The 27,164-nt window shown below is 64.7% G+C and overlaps 1 protein-coding gene across 4 annotated transcripts in view; it reads left to right on the top strand.

Moving 5' to 3' along the window:
* RXRA (retinoid X receptor alpha) overlaps positions 1 to 27,164 on the top strand; it is a 98,254-nt gene that overhangs the window by 36,046 nt on the left and 35,044 nt on the right. The window contains exon 1 of one of the 4 annotated variants that reach the window (XM_027616269.2): positions 17,602 to 17,714. The exons of the other annotated variants lie outside the window; for them this stretch is intronic. The gene's annotated coding sequence lies outside the window, so the exon portion shown is untranslated. Of the gene's footprint in view, positions 1 to 17,601; positions 17,715 to 27,164 lie in introns of those variants that run through there. 4 annotated transcript variants of the gene reach the window in all.

Below are 27,164 nucleotides of genomic sequence, written 5' to 3'. Positions count from 1 at the left end.
TAGGAACAGGCCTGTGTCTCTCAGGACTGCCCTCCATCTGCCTGAGTGACTAGGTGGTGGTGGAAGGTTCCGAAACAAGAGCTCAGAGCCCGAGTGCCGTGGGTGTCCTCCGGGTCTGACCTGGGTCAGAGATTCCCCTGTCAGTCTGCAGACTGGGGACGACAGTGTCTGTCCCCTGCAGCAAGCACCCTTAGGAGCTGGGATGTTCCCCCTGCCTTGCTGGACTGGCGGCTCAGCTCCTGTGGGGACAGTCCCCATGGTGTGGCCATTGAACTTGGCCTGGCCCCCCACTGGTGGGAGGAGCGCCAGCTGTGGCCCCCTCCCAGCCCTGAGCTCGCCCCCTCCCGGCCCTGAGCTCGCCCCCTCCCGGCCCTGAGCTCGCCCCCTCCCGGCCCTGAGCTCGCCCCCTGGCTTGCATCGCCTCTCCTGGTCTTTGTCCCACTTCCCCTGTCAGTTGGGTTGGGAGGGGACAGGGCTCCGAACGGTAAGCTGTGCTTGTCCGTGCTGTGGTGGCACTGCCCCCCCATGCCTTCAGTGGGTCCCCATCACTCCTGGGCTAACCCTGTGTCCCTCAGCCCCTGCCCCGCCTGGAGCCTCAGCACAGGTGCAGGTGTCCCCCAGCCCAGACCGCCCCACAGGGTCTCTTGCTCCTCCCACATGTCCCCTCCAGGGGCCCTCTCCTGGACCCCTTGCCCAAGTTGGGGTCCCCACTGGATGCTCCTGCAGCCCCAACGTTTCCCCTTGTGCCCCAAGCCTCATGACTTGGGTGGCTTGTCCCCGCCTGACTGTGAGCCTGGAGAGGGTAGGAGCGGAGCTGGCGTTGGGGCCACCGTGTACCCAGCAGCCTCCACGGGGCACGCCGAGTGAATGCACGCCAGATTCCGAGGTGGCAGAGCTGCCTCCGCAGCTTCCCGAGTGTCTACCCTGAGCCAGGTGCTGGGCTGGGCACGGACGCACCTGCAGCCAGTTCTTCTGAGCAGGAGAGACCGGGGGCCCCGCCCGGGTGAGGCTCGGTCTGCGTTGGAGCCGTGCCCACCACCGCTTCTTGCGTGTCCCTTGTCGGCTGTGGCCGAGCCAGGCTGGCGGGGCTCGCCTCACTTCACTGCACGCCTGAGACCTCTCCCTGCCTCCCTCCCAGCCCACTCTCTTCCTGCTGGAGCTCCGCTGGTGAAGCTGGCGCCCCTCCCTCCCACCCCTTCCCCTCCTGGGGGTGCTGGGTGCTCATTTCTGCAGTGGTCTGCCCGGGGACACAGACCCTCCTGGGAGTCACCGTGTCTGCTGATGGATGGACCCCGAGCGATGGCTGCGGGTCTGTGGGCAGTGGGACCTCATCGCTCTCTGTCCCCACACATCCAGCCAGGGCAGGGCTGCTTTGGAGACCCCTCCCCTGCAGAGCCGATGGGCTGCGCACCCACCCCTTCCCTGCCAGGAGGGAACGGGAGGAAGGCGTCCATTTAGAGGATCAACTAATTTCACACCTCACTGATTTCCCATCTGAGCGTCCATCCCTGGTGGGCCTGCTTCTCACCCCTCACCCCTGCAGGGGCTCCTGTGTCTCTGTGGCTCTTTGCTGTGGTCTGGCTTCTAGGACTTGCCGGCAGTATTTCTGGGAGGGCCCCCGGTAGTGCACATGGCCAGAGGGGAAGTGTTGGTGAGGACGCCACCGGGAGCACTGCGTCCGGGCCGTGCCAGGTACTCCGTGCACGTCTGCACTCGGCCGGTATGGTAGTGCCGTGCCAGCATGGTTGGCGCTGCCCCTCTCTGATGCCCAGAGCACCCCCACATCCAGGGCAGCGCCCCCGTCTGGCGCTGATGGCTGGGGGCGGGGGGTGGCTTTTGGGCAGGTGCGGCCCTGTGACTTGTGAGTGGACCTTGGGTCCCCTGCTTTGTCATCTGCACTTGTTTTAGAAGCGTGGGGAATAGACTTCCTTACCTTTCCAGCTGGAAAAGCCCCAGCTCATCCTGAGAGACTGCTCTTTTAGACTCTCCATGGTGGTGACGGGACTGATCTTGTTTTCCCTCCAAATCTCAACCTGAATGAAGACATCTCATTGGGCTGAGCTTCCGAGGTCCACAGCGTCTTGTTGGTGAAGTCCAGGTGTTCGAGGACAGGGTGCAGAAGCCCTGGAGTGGGCAGGGCAGAAGGTAGGATGAGGGTCCGATGTGTGGGCACCAGGAGCCCCAGCTGATCTGCTGAGAGGCTCCAGGAAAGGCCTGGGGTTGGTGACTTTGTAATGACGGCAGCGCCTTTTGGGTCCCTGTGTCATGGGTCCCAACAGCCTAATGGGGCAGATGGGGCAGTTTACAGCTCAGAAGCTGAGCCCCGCCTGGCCTTGGCCTCTTCTGGACCCTCTGGGTGGCTTCATGCTAGAGGTGACCTGAGCTGGGGGTCTGCTGGGCGGGGGCAGGGAAGTGGTGGCCGTAGGGTGCTCTGGGAGTTTGGGGAAGACCATCTTTGAGACCGTGCTTTGCCCAGTTCTGCCTGTGGTGACCTTGGAGCTGTCTGGGACCCAGTTGGGCCCCTGGTATTGGCCGGTCAGGGGAGAGGAGCTGGGCGTGTGGGCTCCGAGTGCCCAAGGTGGGGCTGGCCTCTTGGCCCTGGCTGGTGGTCCTGGCCTTTTGAACATCATAGATGCAGATGTCCATCCCTTCTCCTCTGCGTGCCCTGCCTCTTAACAGAGGAGGAGACAGGCTGGAGAGGGCTCTGCCCTGTCCCTGTCACCCTGTGTGTGAGGGGGCCAGTCCTGCAGTGTCTGGGGACATTTCCTACGGTGAAGGCTGTGCAGGTTTGGGTGGCGAACGTAGCCGGGGTCAGGGTGTTGGTTGCGCACCCAGGCCTCAGGAAAGCATCCATGTGTGCTGTCTCGTGGGGTCCTCTCAAGAGCCCCCTTTAAAAATGAAGAGATGGAGACTCAGGGCCACACCCCAGCAGCCCGCCAGCCCCTGGCCAAAGCCCCTCTGCCCGTCTTTTGTTTCCTTTGGGGAGCGTTGGTACCCAGGTGGGTGAGCCAAGGAGGCATCTGGGCCCTGGGTGCACCCGGAGCGTGGCCCAACCCTGCCTGTGTGGACAGAATTTGGCAGGTACGCCTGCTCCTAAAAAAAGCAGCTGCCCATGTGTTCCCACGTGAGACCTAAGTGTTCTGGGCTTATCCGTGGCTTTGCATGCACGGGCCTCAGTGTGGACAGTGGGTTCTGGTGCAGTGTGTGGCCAGGCCCTCAGCCTTAGCCATTGCTAGCTGGAGGAGGTGGGGTGCCAGGCCCAGTGGCTTGTGCTCTGCGTGGACTGGGCCCTCCCTGTCCCTCAGTGGGACAGTTGGACCAGTTTTATGTCTGTCCTTGGTGGCTGCAAACCCTGGCCAGGGGTGGCCCCGAGGGGCCAGGTGGACTCAAGGAGGGGCACTTGGCATGCTCCATAGAAGGAAGGGAAGATGTGTCGGGCAGAAAGCATTCCCCCCCCCCCCCCCCACTGTCCTGCCCAGCTCAGGCCCGATTTGGGAGAAGGGTCCCACGTGGGGTGGGGGGCTTGGCCAGCAGTGGCGGTGCATACAGATGCCCAGCAATGAAGCTGGGCCCTCTGTGACTTGGAGGGTTGGGGTCGGGGTCGGGGGTCAGGCGAGTGATTTCTAGGAGCATTGTCTGTCTTGGCTGGAGCCTTAAGGGTTTTTGTCTGGAGCCTGCTTGCACCCCTTCCTTTCTGGAGGGGTCGGGGTTGACACCTCCTCAGCATCTCAGGCCAACCCCCGAGAGCTTTAGCAGCAGCCTTGGGAGAGGTGTCTTGCTACTCCTGGAGGGGAGATTGAGGCTCAGAGATGCTGGGGCCCCCCCCCAGTGGAGGGGCCGTGGTCCTGGGGTGGGGGGTGTCTCCTGCATCGGTGCTGCCTGGGTGGTCTCCGACATGTGGGGAGGGGAGCGGCCTCTCCTCTCCCTTTGCTCGGCTCGCCACCCCTCCTGGGGCCACGGGCCTTGGCACAGGCTCAGGAATCCCACATTATCTCAGACTGCTTCCAGCTTCCTCAGCAGGGCGCGGGGCTGCCCCCCTCCTGCACCGGCCACATCTGGAACCCATTACCTCGGGGTGTCGGCGGCAGAATAGCCGGCTGTGGCGGGCTCCCGGGGCCGTGGAAGCCATACTCTCCCGGGCCCCAGCCGCAGCTGCCCCCCACCCCGGCCCCCTCGGACAGGAGAGGCCAGGAGAGGCCAGCCTGGGGCCAGTGTGGCTGTGGGAGGGCGGGGAGAAGTGTCCCTTCCCCAGTGGGCGTGGGCCTCCCCGTGAGGAGCCGGCTGGGGCCGGAGAGTATCTCTGGCTGGCCTGGTCTTCCAGCTTCCAGAAACAGCACCTGGAAATTCGGTGTCAGGGTCTGAAGGGCCCGGGGGGACTGTCCCCAGTGTGTGGGGACCTGAGGGTCAGAGAGGCAGGTCCCTTGCCTGAGGCCGTGCAGTGCCCTGGGACCGAGGACTGACCCCCGCCTCCTAGATGCCGGCTCCTGCAGGGCCAAGGAAACTGTGCGCCTCGGAGGGGTGGCCAGGGCAGTGGTCTTGGGCCTCGGTGGGCAGGTGGCACAGAGCGGTCCAGGAACCAGCCGCCTGGAGACGGGACATGAACCCAGGCAGGCTCTCCTCCCTTAGCCAAGCTGTTAGGTCACGTGGGGAGCGTGTGGTGGGCTTCTCTCCCTGGGGCATTTGCGGGGTGTCCTGGGCATTGAGTTTGCCGCGAATGCCGCCTTCAGGCCTTCACTTGCCCAGCAGTGCAGCGAGTGCATGGGGCAGATGTGCCCGCCGAGGGGCACAGAGCCGTCCTTGGCACCTGTGCAGGTGGAGAGCAGCGAGGGGCTGGCTGTGCTGCCCTCTCCCTCACCAGGAGCCACCAGAGACCCTGCCCCGCCTTGTCCCTGGCAGCCACGCTGGTTCCGGGGCCCTGGCTCGGCCGGCCATTTTTGCTGACCCTGCAGGAGCTGCTAATTAAGCTAAAAGTTCCCAGGGCTCCCTGACATGGGTTGAGGGGATCAGCCTTGCTGGAGAGACTCGGTGATAAGACGCTCTGCCTGCTTGGTGTAATTGTTACTAAACAAACACTGCTCCATTCATTATGTAGCCATCTCTGCCCTCCTGGAGGGGCCGCCGCTGTGCTTATGCCCCAGGCCCGGGCTGCCCCGCCAGACCCCGGAAGCCTGGCTGCAGCGGTATGAATTGGGGGCCTCCCCGGGCCTGGGGGTCCCTCCCACTGTCTGAGGGCTGAAGCCGGGGGCTTCCCCAGTCTGAGCCTAGGGGCCCTGGGGGACCTTGAGGAGCCTGGGGAATAACAGCCTGCAGAAGATAATCGGCACGGGGGTGGTCACATTAAAGCTCCATGTCTTCTGGGGCCCTGTCTGAGCGAGCCTGGGGCCCTGGATGGACCTCTTCCCAGCGAAGGTATGGGGCCCTGCCTGCCCCCAGCTCTGGCTCCCTCAGTGCCCGGTGTCCCCACAGGATCAGCAGGCGGCTGGTCAGGGCCTGACGGGGTGTGACCAGGCCTCCACGAGCAGCTGAGGCCCCTTCCCGAAAGGATAGCAGCCACTCTCGCTCTGGCTGTCCCCGGGCTCCAGTGAGGACGCCCCTGAGGGCCTGGGGCTTCCCTCCCAGGGCCAGACAGCCCCAGCCATGTGGGAGAGATGCTCCCTGTGGAGTGAAAAGGCCCGGGCAGTGGACGTTTCTGGAGAGCTGGCTGTCCGGCTCTGAGTGAGAGACCAGGTGTGCCGTTCTGTGGGTGTGCACGCGTGCGCGTGCATGTGTGAGTGTGAGGGCCTTTTGGGCCCCATCGTCCCTAAGAGCTCCTCACAACCCCAGCCCTCTCCTGGGCCTCCTTGCCCCCCAGGTGCTGCCCGGGTTTGGGAGTCCTGGCCCCGTTCAGGGTTCCACCTGGGGTGGCTGGGTGACCTCAGGAACGTCCCTTCCCCTCGTGGGCCAGGCGGGCATCTGTCCCCCAGCTGCCCCACCGTCTCCTGTAGCCTCATGGTTCAGAGGCGGGAGGGGGCCGGGGGGGAGGCTGAGTCGGGAGGCCCCTCCTCCCAGCACCTGAAGCCTTGCCTATGTCACCTGCACTCAGCCACACACATACACGCGGGAGTGCATGCATGCACGCACACGCATGTGCATGTAAATCGTGCCAGACCCCTGACAGGTGCGTAAGCTGGGAGTCAGCTGTGCCACATGTGCCAGGCAGGGTCCTTTTCCCTCTCAAGTGTTGGAGCCTCCCTGGGCTGAAGATGTGGTGGGGTGCTGGGCACGTGGTGGGGGGCACCTCGTGGCTGGACTCCCTGCGACACAGCCTGGGTCTGGCCCTTGGTCTCCTGACGAGGGGACAGGAAGGAGGACCGCCTGTCCTCAGCAGGGGACGTCTTCAGGAGCCTCAGAGGGCCATGTGGGGTGACGGGTTTGTATGTCCTCACACCTGAGCTTGAACCCTGGCTTCGCTGCCGCCTGACGGAGCCCGCTCTGTCCCCTGCAGGCTGCCCTGTGGCCGGCTGCTCCCACTGCCTGGAGCACCAGGCCCCCTGCACCCTGGCCGGCTCTTCTGGCGCCCGGTTCTCCATGAGGCCTCTCTGGGCCCCCAGAACCACCCTGGGCCTCCCTGCCTCTCCACCCCTCCTCATTCCCTTCCTTATTTGCATACGGGTTCACCCTCTGTCTCGCCCAGTGGGCTCTCTGCCGTGTCCCCACATCTGGTGTGAGAAGGCAGGCCGGTCTGTGTCTGAGGAAGGGCATGTGGTCACCCCTCCTTTGAAATTTAGCGTCTCTGTTGGTGCGGCCTGGCTGTGCAGAGCCTTTCGGGATTTCGGAGCACCGGTTGCAGTGTGATGGCCGAGTCCTCCCCCTTCGTCACCCCGAGCTGTCCCCAGCAGTCGGCTGGGCATTGTGCTGGGCTCCTCTGTGGGGGTACCTGGACAGGAGTGTGGCCCCTGAGAGCCCGTGGTGTGGTAGAGCCCCAGGTGAGGCTGCAGGGTGGCTGGGGCCTGGGGGCCTTGAGCGCAGCAGTGGAGCTTGGACCATGGGGGGGTGGGCCCGAAGGGGCCCTGATGACCCTGGGCCACACGTGCTAGGGGAGGTGGCGGCTGGGTGGCTGGCCGAGGGGGTGCCATAGTCACGGAGGGAGGCAGTGGCCGGTGCACTGTCCCCTCTGCTAGCTCATTTGGGATGACTCCCAAGGGCCTGGGGTGAGGCTGCGTCAAGGGGACTGGGGGGTGCCCATGCCGGGAAACTTGGCTCCAGGAGCTGGGTGGGGTGGGTGGTTAGCGCCGGGGCTGCCGGGCGGGCTTTGGGGTCGGCAGGTGGTAGGGCCCTGGACAAGTAGGCAGACAGTTCCTGTTCCCAGGGATTTGCCTCTGACGCTGACCTGCCACCCGACCAGACCCCCACCCCAGCTAGAACTCTTCCCCACTGCTGGTCCCATGGAGGCAGCGGGGCGTAGCGTCCAGAGTGGGGTCCCGGCTGCCCTGCTCCTTCAGGTGAGGCCTTGGCTGAGTCCCTTGTCCTCCTGAGGCCTCCGTTTCCCCTTCTGTGGGGTGGGACTGCGCTGAGAGCGCAGTGGGACCATGTTCCTGGAGTACGGGGCCCCCTCGAGCTGCCCTCAGCCCCGCTCTTGTTTTTGCTTCAGGTTGAACAAAGGCATGTTGGCTGCAGGCTGGCTCCGGGCTCTCCGGGCCGTGCAGTCGGGCACGCGTGCGCTTAGCTTGAGCGGCCGCCGTGTGAACGGTGAGGTGAGCGCACGCCTCCAGGGTGCTCCAGGCCGCCAGGCTGTGGGCGAGGTCCACAGAGAATCTTGTCCCCGATTCAGGGCTGTGGCGCGCAGGCCTGGAGCAGAGCTGGGTGGCTGATTTTAGGCCCGGTACCCCCTGCCTCACTGGGCCTGCCGCCTGGCCCTGGGGTGTGGGTAACAGGCTTTGGGGGTGGCCTTTGCACCTTTGAAATGATCCGATGCCGGTCTCTGCGTGTGCCTAACGGGATGTCACCCAAATTGGGGGATGCCCAGGGGAGCTAAGAGTGCTGTTTCCGAGGCCGGTGTCCCCCGCTGCGTGGCGTGGCGTGGCGTGGCGTGGCGGGCGGGCGGGCCGACGGCAGGGCCGTGGCCCTTTCCCGGGTGCTGCAGCGTGTCGAAACCAGTAGCTGACGTGGCTAGCAGTGTTGAAATCCAAGTGCTCGTGGGTTTCCCAACATCCTGCCAGCCCGTCATAGGACCCAGTGTTAGGAGCCGCGGTGCCTAGGCCTCCCTCTCCGGGTGCCCGGCTCCCCGCTTCCTCTCTGGGGAGATGAGGAGAGGCCGCTCTCCCCCGACTGCCGTCCAGGCTGATGGCGGTGGTCATGGCATTAGGACAGGGTGACATGACCCTGGGCCCACGTAGTCCTTGTGACCTGCCCATTTTACGTAGATTACTGGGCTTTGGCGTGGGGGGGGGGCAGGATTCGAACCCAGGGCTTGGAGTCTGTGCCTTCGCTGCCCTCAGGGCAGGAAGGAGCAGGGAGTTCGGGAAAGGAGGAGCGCAGGCAGGCCAGGGACACGGCGCGGTGAGCGTGTATCAGTCTGGTGGCAGATGGTGCAGCCAAGGGCCCCAGCCCCTGCGCCCTCTGACGGATGCCCTGGCCGGGCGTGGGCCCCTTTCTGGGCTGACCCCCTGGCGAGGAGACCGTGGGAAGTGGGGAACCTGAGGCAGCACTGGGGGGCGTTCCTCTCCCTTTGCCTCGAGCAGGGCCTGGTGCTTGGACCGCCCTGCAAGAGGACAGACAGCCACCAAGGCTGCAGCCACTGATCTTCCACTGTGCTCCAGGCACCCGGCCGCGGGGGGTGCGAGGAGTCTTCCTGTAACTCCTGGGGTTCGCGTCCTGATGGTTGGTGTTCAGAGGGGGAAACAGGATAGAGAGCCAACTGGCCTGCTGGGGTCGCATAGCCCGTGGGTGGCTGGACGGTGAAGGCTGCCGTCCCTGGGATTCTGCTGGGTCAGCCTCGGGGGCGGGGGACACAGTACAGCGGAGAGTGCTCTCTTGGGGGCGCATCCCAGCTCTGCTGTCCTGAACGGGCCCACCTTGGACACGCGGCCCAGGATCCCCAAGGGGACTGCCAGCCGGGGCCTGGAGCTGGTTGAGAGCGCTTCCGGGACCTGGTTGTGTGGGTGAAGGTGAGCAGGACAGGGCCCGCAGGACAGCAAGGCCTCCTGCTGCAGGGGGTGCTGGGCTTCTAGGGGCCTGTGGTCCGGCCTCGCCCTGGCTGTGGCGTCTGCCTGTCGCTTGTCAGCAGGGGAGGGGCCCTGGAGACTGTCTCTTACGGAGGAGGAAGCAGGTGCCCAGAGAGGACGAGGGGCCGGGCCTGGGCCACACAGCGAGGCAGCCGCCAAGCCAGGGGCCATGGAGAAGGGGGCGTCGGGAGACCCGCGCTCTGATGGGGGGGAGTCTCCGTGGTCAGGGTGGGGAGGATGCTGTGGGTTACACTCGGGCCGGGAGTGACATAGCCGGAAAGACCCCTCAGGGGGGCTTTTGGTTACTGAGCACCTGCTGTGCGCCCGGGTGCTCCGGCTGCTGCAGGTCCGCGGCACGCCGGGCACCGTGCTCAGCCCGCCCCACATACGTCCTCACGCAACTGTGTCTGGAGGCTTCATCAGCCCATCTTCCAGATGAGAACATCAGAGCCCAGAGAGGTGATGTTGTTTCCTGTGGCCTTGGGCCACGAGGGGGTGGGGCTGGACTTGGTCTGTGGTCTCAATGCCTCCTGCTGCCAGGGGTCCCCCGCATCTGTCTGCCGCCCTCCCTGCGGTGGTGGCGGGGGTGTTGGTCCCGTCCTCACAGAGTGCGGGGATCGTTTTGTGGTGGGGGGGGGGATGCAGCAGGAAGCTACTGTGTTGTAGCTGGAGGAAGATGAGTGGTGCCTCTTACAGGAAGCCCTCCCTGATGTCTGCTCACAGCCTGCCTTTCCTCCTGCTGTGCATCAGTGACTGATAGCTCTGTGGGCTCCTGGAAAAGTCTGTCTGACTGTGGACGGCACGTCCCTGGGCAGGGCCCAGCCTTGTTGATCTGCCTGTTCCTAGCACGGGGGCTGTGGAGGAGCAGTGTCCCGTGAGCGCTGTGACACATGAAGGGAGCTGAAGCTGTTCTGAGGACAGGATTGCTCAGACCCAGCAGGGCTGAGTCAGATGCCTGCAGCTCTGCCCGGCCTGGAGTCGGAGCTGGAGTCGTACAGCCAGGCATGCAGCCCGGGCCTGCTGGCCGCGGGCCACCTGCTACTCACCACCTGTGGGGACAGATGAGGAAAGGCCAGCTTCATCGACCCTCGTCCACTTCCCCTGCCTCTGCCTGGCCACTCTCTTCATATGTGATGGCATCTCTTTGCTCAGGGAGGTGGTTTAACCGCTGGGCTTGCACAGCTTGTCGGTGCCTTGGGATCTCTTTAAAACTTGGTGCTCGCTCGGCTGGTTCTTAAGGACCACGGCGAATCCTGCAGTCTGCACCGGCTCATTGCTACCTTTCCTGCCTGCACCCTATCCGTGTATTTAGTAGGTCTTTACGCGGGACCTCTGTATGCCAGGTCCTATGCTAGGCTCCAGGCCAGGCCCCAGGGATGCCTGATGAACCAGTTGGGGATCCTACCCTCGGGAGCCCCCAGACTTTCGCAGCCTCAGGGAAGCCGGCTTGGGCCCCTCTCGGGGGTATGTGGTAGAAGAGGACCTTCCTCTGGCTGGATCAGGAGGGCATCCCGGAGGAGGTGTTGTTTAAATTGGGTTGGAGTGAGCCAGGAGACACATAGGGGAAGTTTCGGCCCAGGGAACAGCCTGTCCAAGCCTAGAGGCCCGAGAGCTGGTGTGTTCCTGGAAATGACCTGGTTCCCAAGGAAGGGGGTGGAGAGGGGGCCAGCCTGGAGAACAGGGCAAGAGGAGGCGGGGAGGTGGCTGCTGTGGATGTGTTTGGCCTGGGCACTGCAGGAAACCTTCCCGCCTCCAGAATTGCGGTGGCCCCTGGGTGCTCACTTGGCTGGCATAGTCCGGGTCTGGGAGATGGGGGAGCTTCTTGGAGGGAGACTGGGGGGCGTGTCCCCTGGGGGGCCTTGGCCCTCTCTGGAGCTCTGGGGAGTGCTGGGGATGTTGGTTCTGGGCAGCTGATGGAGGCTCCCACAGGCCCCAGCCCAGAGTAAACCCTGGTTCATGTCCGGGTCAGCCCAGGGACCATTCGGGTGGGCCGGTGTTCCAGTTCGCCAAGTGGCCTCTTGTCGAGGTCAGGCCTCTCAACCCTCAACCTACAGCCGAGTAGATGGGTGGATGGGTGGGGGTACTGGGCAGGAAGCTCCTGCCCACCCCCCAGCCCCCGGACTCCTTCCAGCTTACCTGGGGACAAGGTTCGAGGGGCTCTGGGGGTGGGTGGAGTTTTGGAGAAAATCAAATCTGCGTTGGTGTGGAGGGGGCTTTTTAGGTGGGTGAGTTTTTACAAGGGGTTGACAGGCAGATGCTGAGATTCTGTAACCCCCCCCCCCAAAAAAAACCACCCCAAACCAACCCCCCTGTAGCTCTGTCATCAAAGCCAAAGAAAGTGAAAGCCAGCTACCACGTCACACTCAGCCCAGGTTGGTCCTCCTGTCATCTTGCTCTGGGGCAGCTTTTTTCTTGAGTGCGGGTAGGTATATCGCTATTTACATTTTAAACAAAAATGGAATACAGATTTTTGGTTTCTGCCAAAATTGGGATCTCCTGGGGCGCCTGGGTGGCTCAGTCGTTAAGCGTCTGCCTTCGACTCAGGTCATGATCCCAGGGTCCTGGGATCAAGCCCCGCATCCGGCTCCCTGCTCCGTGGGGAGCCTGCTTCTCCCTCTGCCTCTGCCTCTCTCTCTCTCTCTCTCTCTCTCTCTCTCTCTCTCTGTGTCTCATGAATAAATAAATAAAATAAAAAATCGGGATCTCCTGTAGGAAGGGACTGCCCTCTTGGGGAGGAAGGAAGAGGCTTGGCCTTTTGGGACTGGCCAGGCCTTCTCGTGGCCAGTGGAGGACAGGACCAGAGCACTCTGGGAGAGGACCCAGGGGTCCTGTGCTGGTCAGTGCCCTCCTGCTACCGTGAGGACATTGCCCGGGGCTGGGGGGGGGTGGTAGCGGCTGCTGGGCCCCCGCAGGGCGTGCGTGCATGTGGTGTGTGCGCTGGTGTCTGTCCGGCAGCACCCCCCTGCCTGAGTGGTCTCCACCCCCTGTGGGGCGCAGGTTCCCGCCAGGGCCCCTGATGTCAGTGCCCCTGCTGCCCCGCTCTGCTGCCTCTCCTTCCGCGGCTGCCTCGTCCCCCCCCCCGCCCCGCACCTTGTGCCCAGGCAGCCTTGGTCTCGCCACCTGGCCTGTCGCTGACCAGCTGTGTGGCCTTGGGCAGGTTGAACTGTGTGTGACGGAGCCTCACTTTCCCTGTGTGTAAGAAGACGGTGATGCTTGTAGAGTTTTTTGAAAGACCTTAATAAGATGCGTGTTCTGAATGCCCTGTGCTGGGTCCCACGCGTCAGGGCTATCAGCGGACACTGGCAGTGCCCCTCCCCGGCTGGCATTTACAGTGGCCGTTGGGGCACCTGGCAGGGGCCTTCTGCTATCTGTAGATGCAGGGGCTTTGGGGAGGGACCTGCCCAGCTTCCTGCACCGGAGACCGGGGTTCGAGGAGGCAGGAAGCCCCAGTGAGGGCCAAGGGCACTGGATTTTGGGAGCCCGCGGAAGGCTGCAGTGGGTGGGTGCAGGATGCATGCACTTCCCTGTGGCTGGCCGGGCAGGTGGGCTGGGCTGAGCTCACCTCCAGGCCACGCCTGGTCTGTGTGTCCTGGCCCCACACCCTCCCTTCCTGCCAGTCACACTCTGCTGCCCTTCCTGACCGGTCAGCAGCAACGCCTGGAAGCCCTGAGACCCCTGGCTGGGAGGTGAGCCTAGTGCGGGGCCGGCAGCGGGAGCAGGGAGCCTGGCCGGGCTTGCTTAGCATCTGGGACCTCGTGGGGGGCAGAACTCCTCCAGGCTCGTTGCTTCCAAGCTCTGGGGCCGGGGGAGCCCTTCCTCTGTTCCTGGGGCCCCTAGGCAGTGTTGGCAGTCCCTGCTCTCGGCCAGTACCATGGGCTGAGCTGGGTACCCCCCAGTCACCCTGTGCCATCTCCTAGTGCAGGGGTGGTGGCCCAAGTTCCTGACCACCTGACCAAGGAGCCCGCTTGCTTGGGAGCTGTCCGTCTGGGGTGGGGGGGGCAGCCGAGCGGGGTCCCCGTTGTGCAGCCCCCTTGGCGGGAGGCCCCTGCGTGGAATTGCCCCATGCTTCAAGGCAGATCGTGCTGGCCATAAATGGTGTCTTCCGCTCGTGTGCAGCTCTGTGGACCTTTGCCCGGGGACCCCACGTGGCTCCATCAACCCCATCACCTCTGTTTTGACGTCTGTCACTCTGTCTCTCTGGCTCTTCTTGGGCCTCATCTCAAGGGTCACTCGAGTGGCCCATCCTTCCCGAAGCCTTGCCCGCGTGGTGCGTGAGTGTTTTGGTGATGAAGCAGGCCCGTGCCTGGTGAGGCCCACGGGGTGCTGGCTTGGTCACCCGGGCTCCAGGTGCCACCGCCTTCTCCAGCACAGGTGTCCGCGGGAGCATGGGGTGGTGGGGAGCCTGCCCCCAAGTTCATCACCATGAGACGAAGCAGGGTCTCGCATGGCCCAGTCTCCCACTCTTGGATTTGGGGGAGCGGGCAGTGTCCTGTTCTGAGGATTTAGAGTTTCTGTTTGGGGCTCGGCTTCTTCTCTTTTTTCTGCTCCCGTATGGTGTGTTGTGTCAGTCACGGCCTCACATCTGGGGAGGCGACGGGGCGCTGAGCGCGGACCCCAGGGGCTGGGGCAGTGCCAGGGTGGCCGGGCTGGTGTGTTGTGCTACTGCCTTTGGGCATTAGGGGCACGCTCGGCTGGAAGCAGGCAAGGCCGGGGCAGGGGGCAGGGGGGGAGCGTGGGTGAGGAGGGCTGAGCTCCTGGGGGTGCCCGGCCACCACGGGTGATGCCATGTGATGGTTGTGCACAGGGCCCTGCACCAGGACGCTGGTCCCAGGGTCGCCCCCACCCCCGGCTGTAACTCTTGCCCCCCGTCCCCCCAGGCGGGTGGCACTGTCCTATCTCCTCAAGATGGAGAAGGAAAAGGGAGCCTGCCCTTGGGGGATCTGTGGTCCTGAGGGAAATGAGGATACTTGTTGGTTGGTTTGCTCGGAGCCAGGCTCAGGGCGCCTCCCCTGTCCCCATGGAGCCGTCTTCTGGGAGGGCGGCAGATGCTCTGTCCGCCACCCCTCCAGCTCTGGGCTGGGGTTCACCAAGTTCAGCGGACAACTCTGTCACAGCCAGGGAGTGGGGGCCTCTGACCCCCACGTGCTCGCCCTGCCCAGCTGCTCCGCGCAGAGTTGGGGTCTGCTGAGGGAGGTTGGTTCTCTGTACACCGAGGGCTCTGGATCCCAGAGGTGCCCCAACCTGACCGTGTGTCCATCTGGAGTCGCTGGAGGTCCTGCACACAGGCGGCCCTCCTGGCCCCCGGCCAATGCAGTCGGTGTGAGCCCCTCAGGTGGAGCTCAGGGTGGGAGCCAGGTTGCCCTTGGCTGTGACTTTGTTTTGTTTCCTCGGGTCAGATTGCCCTACTCCATCCTGTGCCCGGAAGAGAGGCCTGCTTCTGTCCTTGGCGGGGCCATGAGCCCCTCGCCTTCCCTCCCTGGGTTGGGGTGGGGGCTGTGCTGCCATCTCCTACCTCCTAGCTCTTCTGCTGACGCAGCTCCTGGGACCTGGGGCCAGACTCCGGGGCCCTCCTACTTCCTTGGCCCTACGCTGCACGCCTCTGCGCAGCGGAACCGGACATCAAGCTGTTCCCTGTCCTACCTGCTTGTCCTTTGGCCATACTCTTTCCCGGACCTTTTCCTTTATTTCTCCTTCAGGCTCTGCCCCCGTTCACTTGCACTAAGGGAGGCCCCTTTCCTTCAACATCTCTGCCCACTTCCTGTGGGCTCCCTGAGGGCGAAACCCTGGCCATCTCGGGGCACCTTCGTGACCCATGCATGGGAGACGTGGGTGCCCAGCACTCTGTGCTCCCAGAGGCGTCCTGGGATGGGGACTCCCTTGGTCTCTGGCCATCTGTGGGGATGGCCTCTGGGACCTGTGGTCAGGAGGGCCCCCAGTGGGGATGTCTGAGGAGGTGGACATCACTGCCAGAGGCTGTTCTGTGTTAGAGGCCAGCTCTGGCCCTTTGAGCCAAGATGGGGCTGCCCCCTTGGAGGCATTTCCCACGCTCCCCTGACAGTTGGCAGGACCTTACTCTCCTGTCTCTTTCCCCCTTTTCAGCATACCCCTTGTTCCCGGGAGGTGACAAGACACCCCTGATGGACAGCTGAGACCTTGGCCTGGCCCTAGCCAAAGGCCCGTGCAGGGACTGGGGCCTGTTGACCTGCCCAGCCCCAGGGTGAAGCTCTGCCTCATGGGGAGAGGCAGCGGCCCTGCACCTGGATTTGGTGGGTCCAGGACCCTCCCTGGTTGGTCAGCCTGCTGGCCTCTGGGGCGTGTGAGCCAAGGAGGCAGCGGACCCATCCGAGTTCTGAGGCCCTTTCACTGAGGTGCTCCTCTGGGCCCTTGGGGCCTTTGGGATCGGGGCTCCAGCCCTGTAGGGGTTGCATTTCCTGAGCCATCTGCCTGAGCATGACCTTCCTGGGTCCCTCCTGGGAGCCCCTCCATGGCATGGTGCTTGGCTGGCCCCACAGTCTTGGGGACACCCAGTTCCCAGGCCCTCCTGACGTCCGCCAGCATCAAGTCTGGACAGGTGTATGTGTTTAGGGCGGCCGCCTGCGGTGGGGGCCAAGCAGCATTCCAGCCCCATGAGTCATGCTGCTCCTAGGAGCGGGGGTGGCCGGGGCCTGGCTGTGGGGTGGCGTGCCAGGACATGCCACTGGCCTCATAGCAGGGAGTAGGGGGAGCGGGGTGGGTGGGGGCCTGCTTGTGGCCTCCCGGAGAAGCTGGGACATGGGCCGGATCTCAGAGGCCCAGCCTCCTACCAGCCTGGGCTGGGAGGCTCTCTCATTGGGGCCCAGCCCCGTGGACCGGGCTGGGGAGGCTGGGTGGCTGTGAGAAGCTGGTGCCTCCCCACGTCAGTGCTCCCCAAGGAGCAGATGCTGCCTCAGTGCCCGCCTTACAAGTTGATAGCAAACCCATGGGGAAGGGAGGAGGCAAGGCAGGAAGGCAGGTGGACACAGAGTCTGGCCCCTGCAGGGCCAGGGGGCAGGTCTGGCAGTGTGGTGGGCCTGAAGATGCAGCCTCCTATGCTCCTGCCCCCACAGCTGCCAGCCCTGCGCTGGCCCACTCCTGTCCCTGTGCCTGGCGGGCATAGAACTGGCCACCGAGTCTCACCAGAGGCCAGAGGAAGGGCCTCCGCAGGGCTTGGGGGCCACCAGTCTCGGGATCAGGGGGCTTAGGGCTGCAGATGTCCCGAGGTAGACAGTAGCCACACCTCCTCCTGAAGGCCTGCTTGGCTGCAGAGACAGCAGAGCCCCAGGAAGGGGTGCGGGGGGCTGGTGCTCCCCGCTGTGGGGAGTGGTTCAGGCTGGTGCGGGCAGGGTCAGAGCCCGGGTGTGAGCACGGCGGAGCCTCTTGCCAGCTGTGACCTGGGCATAGCTTTCCAGGGCAAAGCCCCAGACCTTCGGGGGGCCATCTGGGTACCACTATGGAAAAAGGACACACGGGGGCTGGGCTGGTGGAGCCTGGGGGAGACGGGGGCAGCTGGCGCAGGTCTGAGGCCCAGAGGCTTTGAAGAGGTCACATGGCTGGGAGCAGTGACAAGAGGGCCTAGCTTGGGCTGGGGGCTGGGGTCCAGGGATGACCCTGTTGGCCATCAGAGCCTATAGTCCAGGCTGGTGGGCTCAGACTAGCAACTACAGGGCTGGGGTTGAGTGCTCTGAGAGGGGCTTTTGGGGCTGGGGCTCTGTCTGGCAGGGGCAGGGGGGCTTCCTGGAGGAGGAGCTCCTGGCAGGAAGACCTACAGTGAATGACTGCCTGCTCTGAGGGCGGCAGCTGGGGCTATGAGGGGCGGATGGGCATCCCGACTGGAGGGGGCTGGGGGGCTGGGCAGGGCTGGACGCTGAGGCCGGGGTGGGGGCAGGTGAGCGCCCTGTGACCACAGGGCCCCTCTGAGAGAGTGCGGTGGGCTGGCCTTGGTGGGAGTGTGGACGGAGACCCCTGGGTAAATTTGAGGTTTCCCAAGCTCACGGTTATCGGTCTTCAACGGCCTTGGTCAGGGCTCGGAGGACAGCCTCCCCCCCCCCCATTAGCCCCCCGGGCTCACGGGGGTCCTCAGCGGGGGCTGCTCAGGGGAGGCCGTTGGGGGGCTGTCCCCGGACCCGGGAGGCTGGCAGAGGCCGGCTGGCCTCCATGCCGGCGCCTCCTGCCCACCCCTGGCCCTGCTCGTTGCCCCCTGCTGCCGCCGCATGCGGAGAGGAAGGAAGCTGAGGTCGGGGTGGTGTGTGTGTTTGCTCCTCACGGGGCTCCGGCGCCTCGGCTGGGAGGGGAGGCCGGGGTGCAGTTGGGGGGTGCAGGGGACCGGAGCTGGGTGCCGCGGCGGGTCGGCCCGTGGGCGGGAGAGGGAGGCCGGCGGCAGCGGGCTGAGGGGGCGGAAGGCCTCCCGCGCCCCCCAGGCCTCCGGGCCGCCATCTTGGACGTGGCTGGACTGGCCGGGCGGACCAGAGGCAGGGGACTGACTTGGAGGGAGCAGTAGGTCTGCGGGATTCAGGGGTGCCGGGGGGGGAGGGGAGGGGCCTTTCTGGTCCCGCCAGCCCCCTCGGGTTCTAGATGGGGAAGCCGAGGCCGGGAGGGGGCATCCCCGCGGCTCCGGGTGGGTGTGGCGGGGGAGCTCCGAGTGGTGGGGGTTCCCGGTTTCCGTGCTACCGACGATGGCGTTCAGGGCCGATTGCAAAGGGATTCGTGTGAGCCAGCCCGCCGAGCAGGTGCAGCACCCCCTGGGTGATGCCCCCCGCCCCCGCCGCGTTTCTGCCCACCCAGAGGTGGCACACACACTGCTGCTTCCCGTTCTGCTTAGCGCCTGGCACTTTCTTGGCACTTGCTAAGTGTTTGAGTTTCTTTGGATGGGTCCGCTCAGGGCAGGGCCTGTTGGTGAGACCCCCGTGCCCAGGGCCAGCCCTGGGCTGGTAGGACTCTCAGACCCCGAGACTGACATGGATGTGGCTCGTGTGCGTATGTGCGGGGTGGGGGGAGGTCAGCACACAGGTGGGCTGTGGTGGGGACTGGTGCCCAGGCTGCACCACCCGAGGCCACCAGTCGGTGGGACAGGCCTGGTGCCTGGTTGGCTGGGCTTGCTCCTTGTCCTGCAGAGGCAGAGGCAGGAATAAATCTGCGTTGGCTCTGGGGGGTGGTCCTGTAGTCCTAGACCCCACTTGTCTCCTGTGGCGCTGAGGGTGACCTGGGGGTGGCACTGAGCACCTTTTCCTCCCTGGCTTTCTGGTGAGGAGACACTGCAAAAGTGAACTGGCCCAGGGGGATGGGGGCCAGGCGTCTCACAGGGACCACACCTCCCTGCCCTGCCCTGGGAGGCAGCTGAAGAGGAGCTGGGGGGCACTGTTGACCACAGGCCACAGCTGAGCTGGTGTGTTGCCTTTTGGGCGGAAAGCCTCCCAAGGGCTGGGCTGCGGTGCCTGTTGGAGGCAGGACCTCGCCCCACGTGTCCATCAGGTGAGCTTATCCGGGTCTGGTCCCGGCCCCGAACCAGACGGGCAGGCGCTGGGAGGCGTGAAGGAGTGAATGAGGGATTGTGGCCTTCACGGAGGAGGAGAGGATTTGCTCAAATCAGGCTGTTGGGGGCGATCTGTGTCATTATCATGAAAACAACGTGTGCCTACGGCATAAAGCCCAAACCAAATAAAGATGCAGGAAGTGCCGTCTCTCACCCCGGACCTGGGAGTCCCTGGCCCCTCCACTCCGCAGTGTGACTCCTGGGCCTTTCCTCATGATCCTGCAACCCCAGATTGGGCAGATGTTCGTGGGGTGCCTGCCCCTCCTGGCTGGGTGCAGAGGGGGTTGAGATGTGGCGTGGGTCCCCGCTGACAGGACTGAGTTGGGGGATGTGGCAGGCTGTGGGGACGTGAGCACCAGGAGAGCCGGTTGCGGGGGGAGGCCAGGAGTCAGTAATTCAGCGGGCTTCCCGTGAGCGTGGACCTCCGTGGGCAGAGGGAAGGGACTCTGCCGCAGTCCCGCAGCGGCTGGGGTTCAGGTGGAGGGCGGCGTGGGCGGTAGGGTGGACAGGTGTGGGGTGCGCGCGAGTGGCCCGGGGGCAGGGGGCTGGCCGGGCCTGGGCTGGAGGACTTCGGTGCATCTGTAAGAGTCCTGAGGGAGGAACGGCGGGTGCCCGGGGTTTCCATGTGCTCAAGTGAGGCTGCCCACCTGTCCTGTCTCTAGGATAACTGACAGTGCCACCAAGTGCCGCCCGTGGAGGGCTTCCGGATGGTGTGGGCCTGTGCGTGGGGCTGCCACAGGAGACTCCTCGTGGCCCTCCAGCCCTGGCCACGTCTCGGCGGCCCATCCCCAGTGCCTGTGATAGAGGGGTGTGTGCTGCTCAGAGCCGCCCGCGTAGCCTCGGCCCCGGCGTTCTGGGCCGTGCAGCCCAGCGTGGAGGGACCTGGTCGGGCCTCAGGCTCCTTGTCCTGCAGGGACTGGTGGGGCTGAACGCTGCGCGCTCTGGCCCCTGTGCCCGCATTCCCACCGCCCGCCTGGGGCCGGTGGCTGATGGGCCACAAAAGGCATTCTGTGCCCTAGAAGAATGACCCGTTGTGTGGCTGAAGAGCGGCTGGGGCCGTGAAGCTTCCTTCCCTCCTGCTTCCTGAAGACCCTCTCCCCTGAGACGCTGAGGCCCTGCTTCCCTGGCTGTGGGGCTCCTCCCACAGTCAGGCTTCACCCCGGCCTCCCTCTGTCTGTCCTCTCTGGGACTCTCGGTCTTTGAGCCTGCACCTTTCTGCCCCCTCCTCCTGAGGGACCCTTGCCTTCCAGGGCTCCGTGCTGTGCCTGCTGCTAGGGACGAGAGAGGACACAGCATCGCGAGCGCCGCGTGGCTTGACGAAGGCGCCCTAGCCGGAGGGCGGGCTGGCTGGCAGCGTGTGAGGGGCGTGCCCCGTCTGCACAGCAGCGTGCAGCGGGGGGAAAGGGGCTGGCCGGGTCACCTGAGCTGCCTGCAGCCCGGCTGCTGGCTGGCAGGGGCGTGGCTTGAACTCAGGTCTGCTTGCCCTGTTCCTCTGTCCCAGGCCCCGGCCGGGCCAGTGTGCCCATCTGCTGCACCAGCTGCAGGCCTGGACCGTTGTGTGTCAGATTGAGGAAACAAGGCCGGGGTCCCTGTCCTCTTCCAAGAAGTGCTGGTTTCAGCCAATGGGAGCTGCCTGTGGTCACAGGTGTCTGGGTGAGGGTGGTGGGCCGGGCGGGCCCTGGGAAAGGGGAACTCGCCCGCTGGGCCAGCGTGAGCACCACTTGCTGCCGACGCTGGCGGCCGCCCCACTGAGACACCGGTCCTCCTGCGCCTCCTTCCCCGCCCGGTCCCCTGCTGCTCGTGTGCCGCCGCGCTGCATCGTCGGAGGCTGTGGGACCCCGAGCCGGCGGGCCGGGGGCTGATGGGGCCGCCCCCATGGTGGGACCTGTCACCCACACTCGCCATGAGGCTGCACCTCCTGGCCTCTCTTTCGGGAGGGGGCCTGGCCTGGCGGGCAGGGGACCACAGGTGGCTGGCAGGTGAGGGCTGGGATTGGCGGGTCTGGGGGCAGCCTGGCCTGGGTGTGTGGGCACCGGACTCTGGGGTGGGATGGGGTGGGCGGCCAGCTCTGGGGAGGGCCTCTCGGGGTCTGGCTCACTCCCCTTTCACACGGGCAAACCTGAGATGGGGACCGTGGGACTAGTCTAACTGGAGCGGGGCTGTGGGCAGGGGGTGGGGGGCAGCTGGTGCCTGCTCTGCTGAGCAGAGACAGGCGGGAGTAACCCCTCGTGCTGATGGGGGGCGCACCCCCGTCTGTCCCGGCCCCTGGCACTTTGATCGTAGAGCAAGGCTGCCCATGTGGTCAGCGCTTGCCCGTGCCAGGGCCGGTGTAGGTGGCTGACTTGCCTTCATAGATGTCCCTGGGGGCACGCGGTCTTCTGTGCCCAGGTTCGGGGGAAACTGAGGCCCAGGTGTGCAGTGGCTTCCCCAGGGCCACAGACGCTCAGGGGAGGACTCAAACAGACCTGGCCAGCTGGGGTGGAGCTTGGACTACCTCGCTCTAGCGGGCCTTTTAAACTTCTCTGGCAATTGGTGGATGTTTGACCCTTAATGTCTCAGGCTCCTGCTTGCGACTCTGTGTCAGGAGCCATGGCCTGGCCTGTTGTGTGCTATGTGGACAGTGCAGGGAACCATAGGGTTCTGGTCCTGGAACGCACAGCTGGGCACCTTGCTATCCTGACTGGGGGCCGCTTGCCCCTAACATTCCCTTGGCAAGCCTTTCCTCTGCTCTGTGGTGTCAGGAACTGAAGTGTGGGCCCGGCGCGTGCTCACCCTGCACCCCTGTCCTGGGGCCAGCCCTGGCATGCTGGTGACCCAGAGCCCACTCTGGGCATCTCTGTGCCCAGCTTTGCTCTCTGTGCTGGGCCATCCTGGCTGAGTGACTGTGAAGGCCCTCTCGAGGTAGGCCTTGTCCTCCTACAGCAAAGAACCTTCTGGCATGTGTCTTGGAACCAGGGGCTTGGTCTTTCCTGCTTTGAGGTATCAGTGGGGGTTGGGGTTCATGTCCCTCTGGCAGCTGTTCCTTGAGGGTAAGAACGGCGTCTGTGTCTCTTGTCTGCCTCCAGGCTTGACCCCAGACAAGCCCCTTCAGTTCTTGGCTCTGGCTTCTTATCTGTAAAATGGACGCAGATAGAAAGCTTACCAGGTCAGGTTATCTCTTGTCATGACAGATGTTTAAAATCATATAAAATGACTTTTATACAGAAAATGTCCGGAGCTGTGAGGCCCCTTTCTGGGCTCCTGAACAGAGGATGGGGAACCCGTTCCATCTTGCTGGGTGGCTCTCTGCTGGAAGTGGCGGGGGTCTGTGAGATGTGTGAGTGGAGTAATGTGGTTGCGTGTGGCAGGCAGTCATCATGGGCATTTGGTGACTGGGCCAGGGTTTCTGAGTGTCCTGCAGGGCATGCTGACTGTCTTCCCTGCGGATGGCGTGGGCACGTTGCTCTGGCCACTTGCAGATGAATGCAGGGTCTGCCTGCAACGTGGACCTGGCTGCTGGGCGTTTTGTCTGAATTTTAGACTTCTGCCACTGTCCCCTACTTGTCCCCCGCAACCACGTTTAGCTCTTTCTGGTTCTTCGTCCCCTGGGAAGTCATCCCAGGTGGCATGCTAGCCTTGTGTGTGGTGTTGAGTCAGTAGGCTGTGAGCAGGGCTGGCTTCTGTGAGTCAGGTGCGTGAAGCTCGTAGCCCCGGAGTCTGTGGCCTCTGTTCTGAGCACAGCAGGCTTAGTACTTGCTTCTGGGGTCTTTCTGCACCTGGACCTGTGGTCTTTTGGCATCTGGGTAGGAGAGGGTGTTGTGCTGGAGGCCTCCGGTGGAGAGAGGTGGTTCCCGGTTACACAGCTGGGTGCCCTTGGGGCGAGGTGGCGAGGGCTCCCCAGGCATCTGGCAAGCTGTGTGTTCTTTGGTGGGGGGATCCAGGCCCTTTTTCCCCACCTGGCAGGGCTACAGCTCCGTGGACGGTGTGTGGGTTTTGGGACTTGGGGTGGGTCTAAAGTCTCGGAAGGCACGTTTCTGGGCCTCTGCTTTTCTATCTCAGATGTTGAGGGGCTGTCCCCACTCTCTGGATGGAGTGAGAGCCAGACACTGCTGTCTGTTGGGCTGGCCTCCCCCAGGCCTCTGCACGTGGCCTTACCCGCTGGCTGCCCCCTCCCCCAAGGCTGGGCCTCACTGAGCTCCAGCTCCTCAGAGCAGGGGTCCGGTCGCCTGGGCCTCTCAGCATGGCCCTGCCACTGGGCACACACATTGTTCGCCTGCCTGGTCCTGTGGTGGCTGGCCCTCAGGCCTGTTGCCCTCCACACCCCTACCCCCCCACCCCGGGCATTCAAAACTGCATGTTATTTGTAGTTCTCAGAAGCTAGGGCAAGGACAGTACCGAACAGTGGAAACATACTTTCCCCAGATCCCCTCCCCCACATCGACTCTGGGGGTTGCTCTGGGGGTTGCTCGTGAGACTCAGGGAGGTGGACCTTGGTGAGCTAGAGAGGGCCAGGAAGGGGCCTGGGGGCAGGGACGGCAAGGGCAGAGGCCCCGGCCCCACTCGGCCAGCGTGGAGGAGGCAGGAGTGCTGGGGCGCCAGGGAGCCTCGCTCGGGCCTCCACAATGGGCCAGGGGTGTTGGAGTTTGGGGGGGTGTATAGTGGGGAGCCATGGCAGGGGCTGACAGTGACAGTGGGCCATGGCCAGTCCTGCCGAGTGATCAGCAGCAGGGATGGCCACCGTCAGGGCACGCGGAGGCACCCAGATCTGAGCGTGGCTACTTGCGGCTCTCCTCTGTACCAAGGGGGCTGCTGGGGCGTTCGCGGGGGAGGGGGGGCAGTGTGGTGCTGATGGAGGCCGTGATCATCCAGAGCCCAGAGAGAGGCTCTCTTGGGCCGTCTGTCCGTCCATCCATCCATCCATCCCCCGTTCTGCCTGGAGACCCTGTGGGCTGGGTGCAAGCGTGGGTGCTCCCTGCAGTCCTGTCCTGGGTTCTTGGGGCAGGGGGCTACAGGGGATGGAGGCCGCCTGTCTCCCTCCATGGCCACATCCCTACCCCCCAGGGATGTCAGCAGTCGGCGTCCTGGCGACATGGTTTGATGTTAGTGAGGACAGGGCAGAAGTTCTAGGCTCAGCCGGGCCTGGCCCTGTGCTGGCACGGCCCCCTCTGGGCCTCTGTCTCCCCTCTCCCTGTGCTGCCTGGTGGCCCAGGGGGAGGAAGTTGAGGGTAGAGCCTGGCACAAGGCAGGTCCCTAGTGGGCGGCTGGGTGGGCAGTTGGATCTCAGCTTGGGATCCAGCCCAGCCCATCGGCATCACAGACCGAGCCTGTGCAGCCAGGGATGTGGCAGTGAAGGGTTCACACGTCAGCCCGTGCAGGCCCAGAGGGGGCCCCGCAGGGCGGTTTCTCACCCAGAGCCATGAAGAGCTGGCAGGGTTTTCGCCGGGATGGGGCGGGGGTGCCGAGCCGAGGGTGAACTGTGTAGAGGCTGCTCTGGGTTTGGTAGGGCCCGGTGGGTGGAGAGGGGGGTCTGGGAGGCTGTGCCGTCCAGGTGAGTGCCCGTGGAGGCCCCCACCCCCAGCAGCTGACATGGGGAAGCCCCGCTCCGGCAGGCAGACGTCCTGTTCTCGGTCTGTCTCACGGGTGAGGCCCCGTCTCCCGGCTGCACCACTCAGCCAGCTGGGCCCCCGCACACGACTGGCACCAGCCTGGGGCTGCTGGCTGAGTCAGTACGGCGTGGGTGAGCCTCTGCCAAGGGGAGGATGCTGTGTGGCCAGGGCTCACAGCACGTGGCGGTGGGGGTCTTGGGAAGCCCTCCACAGACCCCTCGGGAACCGAGTAGACGCCCTGTTCTCCAGGGACTCCTGGCTTGGCCCAGCCCTGCCTGCTGTGTGGCCCCGGGCAACCATGTCCTGCGGGCTTTGAGCATTCATGCCCCCGTCCGGAAAAGGTGGGTGCTCCGTCAGCAGAGAGGTCCTTGGGGGTCGCCCCCAGGTGAGACCCATGCACCCCGGGCCCGGAGGAGTTTCACCCGGAGCATCCCCAATCCCGAACCATCCCAGAAAGCTCTGACTTGCTGGCCGCCTGCCCGGAGGCCCCTACCCTCCACTGCAGCTGAGAGGGGCGCGGGCAGGCTGGGTTCTGGGCATCTGGGCAAGTGTGTCTCAGAAGCCAGCAGGGATGCAAATGAAAATTAGAAAACAGCTGGAGTGGGTAGAGAGCACAGGTGTTCCACGACAGAGCAGGGCCTCCGAGCCAGCCGGGGCAACACAGCTCAAAATGAAACAAGGATCATCTCTTTTCCTGTTGAAGAGAAACTGGCTCTGGCAGCCAGGGGGCTCGGGGGCCCCTCCCGCCTCGTGCCATGCTGCGGGCGGGCTCTCATCAGGAATTCCCCCTTCCCACCCACCTTCCTCCGCTGTCTGGGCAGCTCCCCGCAGGGGCTGGGGACAGTTGAGGGGACAGCCTGGAGGGGAGGCCACGGCACGTGGGAGCCCCTGCCTGGCCTTGGAGACGTGAGCGTGCTTCCTGCTCCCGGCTCTCCGTCCCCACGGTGGGCATCGCTGCCGGCCACCGGGTCCTGTGGCACCTGCAGCTTGGTGCCCGGCCACGCCACTGGCCACAGGGGGTCTTCGTGAGGGTGGAGGGTCCTGGTCGGCTCTCGCTCAGGCTTGGGAAGAGCCTCACCCCCCGAGCCCTCTCCCTGCCTTCAGGATGGGCAGAGGGGTGCCCCGAGAGCTCCTGGGGTGCCTCTTGGTGTGGGGTGGGTGTGCTCTGCAGGCCCTGCCTAGGCTCCGTGTGTGCGATATGGGGCGTCTATCTTCAGGGAGGCTTCAGAGCCCCCGTGGTGCGTGTGGCAGGCTCGAGGGTGCGGGGAGCTCCATTGTGCAGTGGCCTGGGTGGTGACAGTATTCCTGCAGGTCAGTCATGGCCGGCTGCCAGCTCCTCTGTGTTCCTTTGGTCACCCCCTTTCTGTGCCGGTGCCTCCCCCCTCCCCCGGGCTCCCAGCAGGTCTGGGGATTTCTTGGCCTCTCCGGCCGTCAGCCCACGTTCGACCCCCGAGCAGGAGGTGTGGCCCGGCTGTCGGACAGCAGCACGGGGCGGTCTGCCTGTTGTGCCCAGGGACACAGGGGTACCCCAGCCAGCCTACTGAGGGCTTTCCGGCCCTAGGGCTGGAAACCAACTCTGGGGACTCTCCGGGACCCCTTGGTCTCTTTCCGGGCAGGGAACACAGCGTTGTTGGTTGGGGCCCGAGCCGGGTCCTGCCAGTCACGGCGCTGTCCTGACGCTGTCCTCAGTGTTGGCCGGGCTGTCCTCACCTCGGGGTCCTGGGATGGGTGATGAGCCCCATCAGTGAGGCCACCTGAAGCCCTGTTACCCTCCCCCCCACCCCCACAAACCGTCTCTGGGGTGGAAGGATGAAGGCTATGCGTACCTCTTGGTAAAATCAGATGCCCTGGAGCTCTCCTAAAAGGACTCGTCTCAAGATGTAGGGGCCCTAGGGGCTGGCTCCGTGGCTTGCACTCTGGGGCTGGCATCCTTTGAGGTTTCTGCCTGTTGGATGGATGGGGAAATAGCACCCAGAACAGGAACCCAGTGGAGCACTCGCGATGGGACTCCCACCCTACAGCCACTGACCCAACACCACCAGTCCTGACCATTGCCTCTCTACAGCCCTAGGCCTCTGGGGCCAGGCCTGCCTGCTGGTTCTCCCTGGGTGCCCACCCTGCCTGTGGTCACGTAACTTCTAGAAAAACTGGCCCTGCCCGGAGCTCTGGGAGACCCTGCAGTCACAGGGAAGAGGGAAGGGAAGGGTAGGTGGGGAGTTGGCATTTCCTGAGCCAGTGTTTGGGGGCGTCCGTGTGGTGTGCAGGTTGGAGCCAGGAGGGAGGTGTCTGTGCTAGAGGCCACGTTAGCCATTACCCCGAAGCCGTGAGCAGCCTGTGGGATCTTCTCCCCGCAGACCCAGGCGCCCAGGGTGGCCTGGTGAGGATGGGGTAGGCCAGAGATGCAGGGCTCTGGGGGGAGTCCGGCCCCACCATCTGGGTGCCAGGCCAAGGTGTGCCACGTGCCCCCACTGTGCCCCTCTCCTCGTGTGTGTCCCTGAGCTGTGAAGACTTAGGGGCGCGTGCTGCCCTGCGCCTCGCATTCCTCCTCTGCGCTGTGATGGTTTGAATAGTGCTCCCCCAGGTTGAGCGCGCAGCTCAGCCCCCAGGTACCCCAGAGAGTGCCCACCACAGGCCTCCGTCAGAGTGCTGCCAGCCCGCTGCGTGATGACAGCGCCTGCCGCAGGAGTTGAGGGGCAGGGTGCAATGCATTTGGTTGACTCTGTAGCTGGGCCTGGTGTGGGGGCTGTGGCCACGGGGACCAGGGGCACAGAGGGCAGCCTCCAGCAAAGACCCTGGCCCTCATGCCCCCGGGCATCAGTGCTCTCACTC

This window comes from Zalophus californianus, chromosome 13, assembly GCF_009762305.2.
Source record: "Zalophus californianus isolate mZalCal1 chromosome 13, mZalCal1.pri.v2, whole genome shotgun sequence".
Taxonomy (NCBI): domain Eukaryota; kingdom Metazoa; phylum Chordata; class Mammalia; order Carnivora; family Otariidae; genus Zalophus; species Zalophus californianus.
Note: the sequence above shows the minus strand (reverse complement) of the source record. Positions and strands in the feature narration are given on the sequence as shown.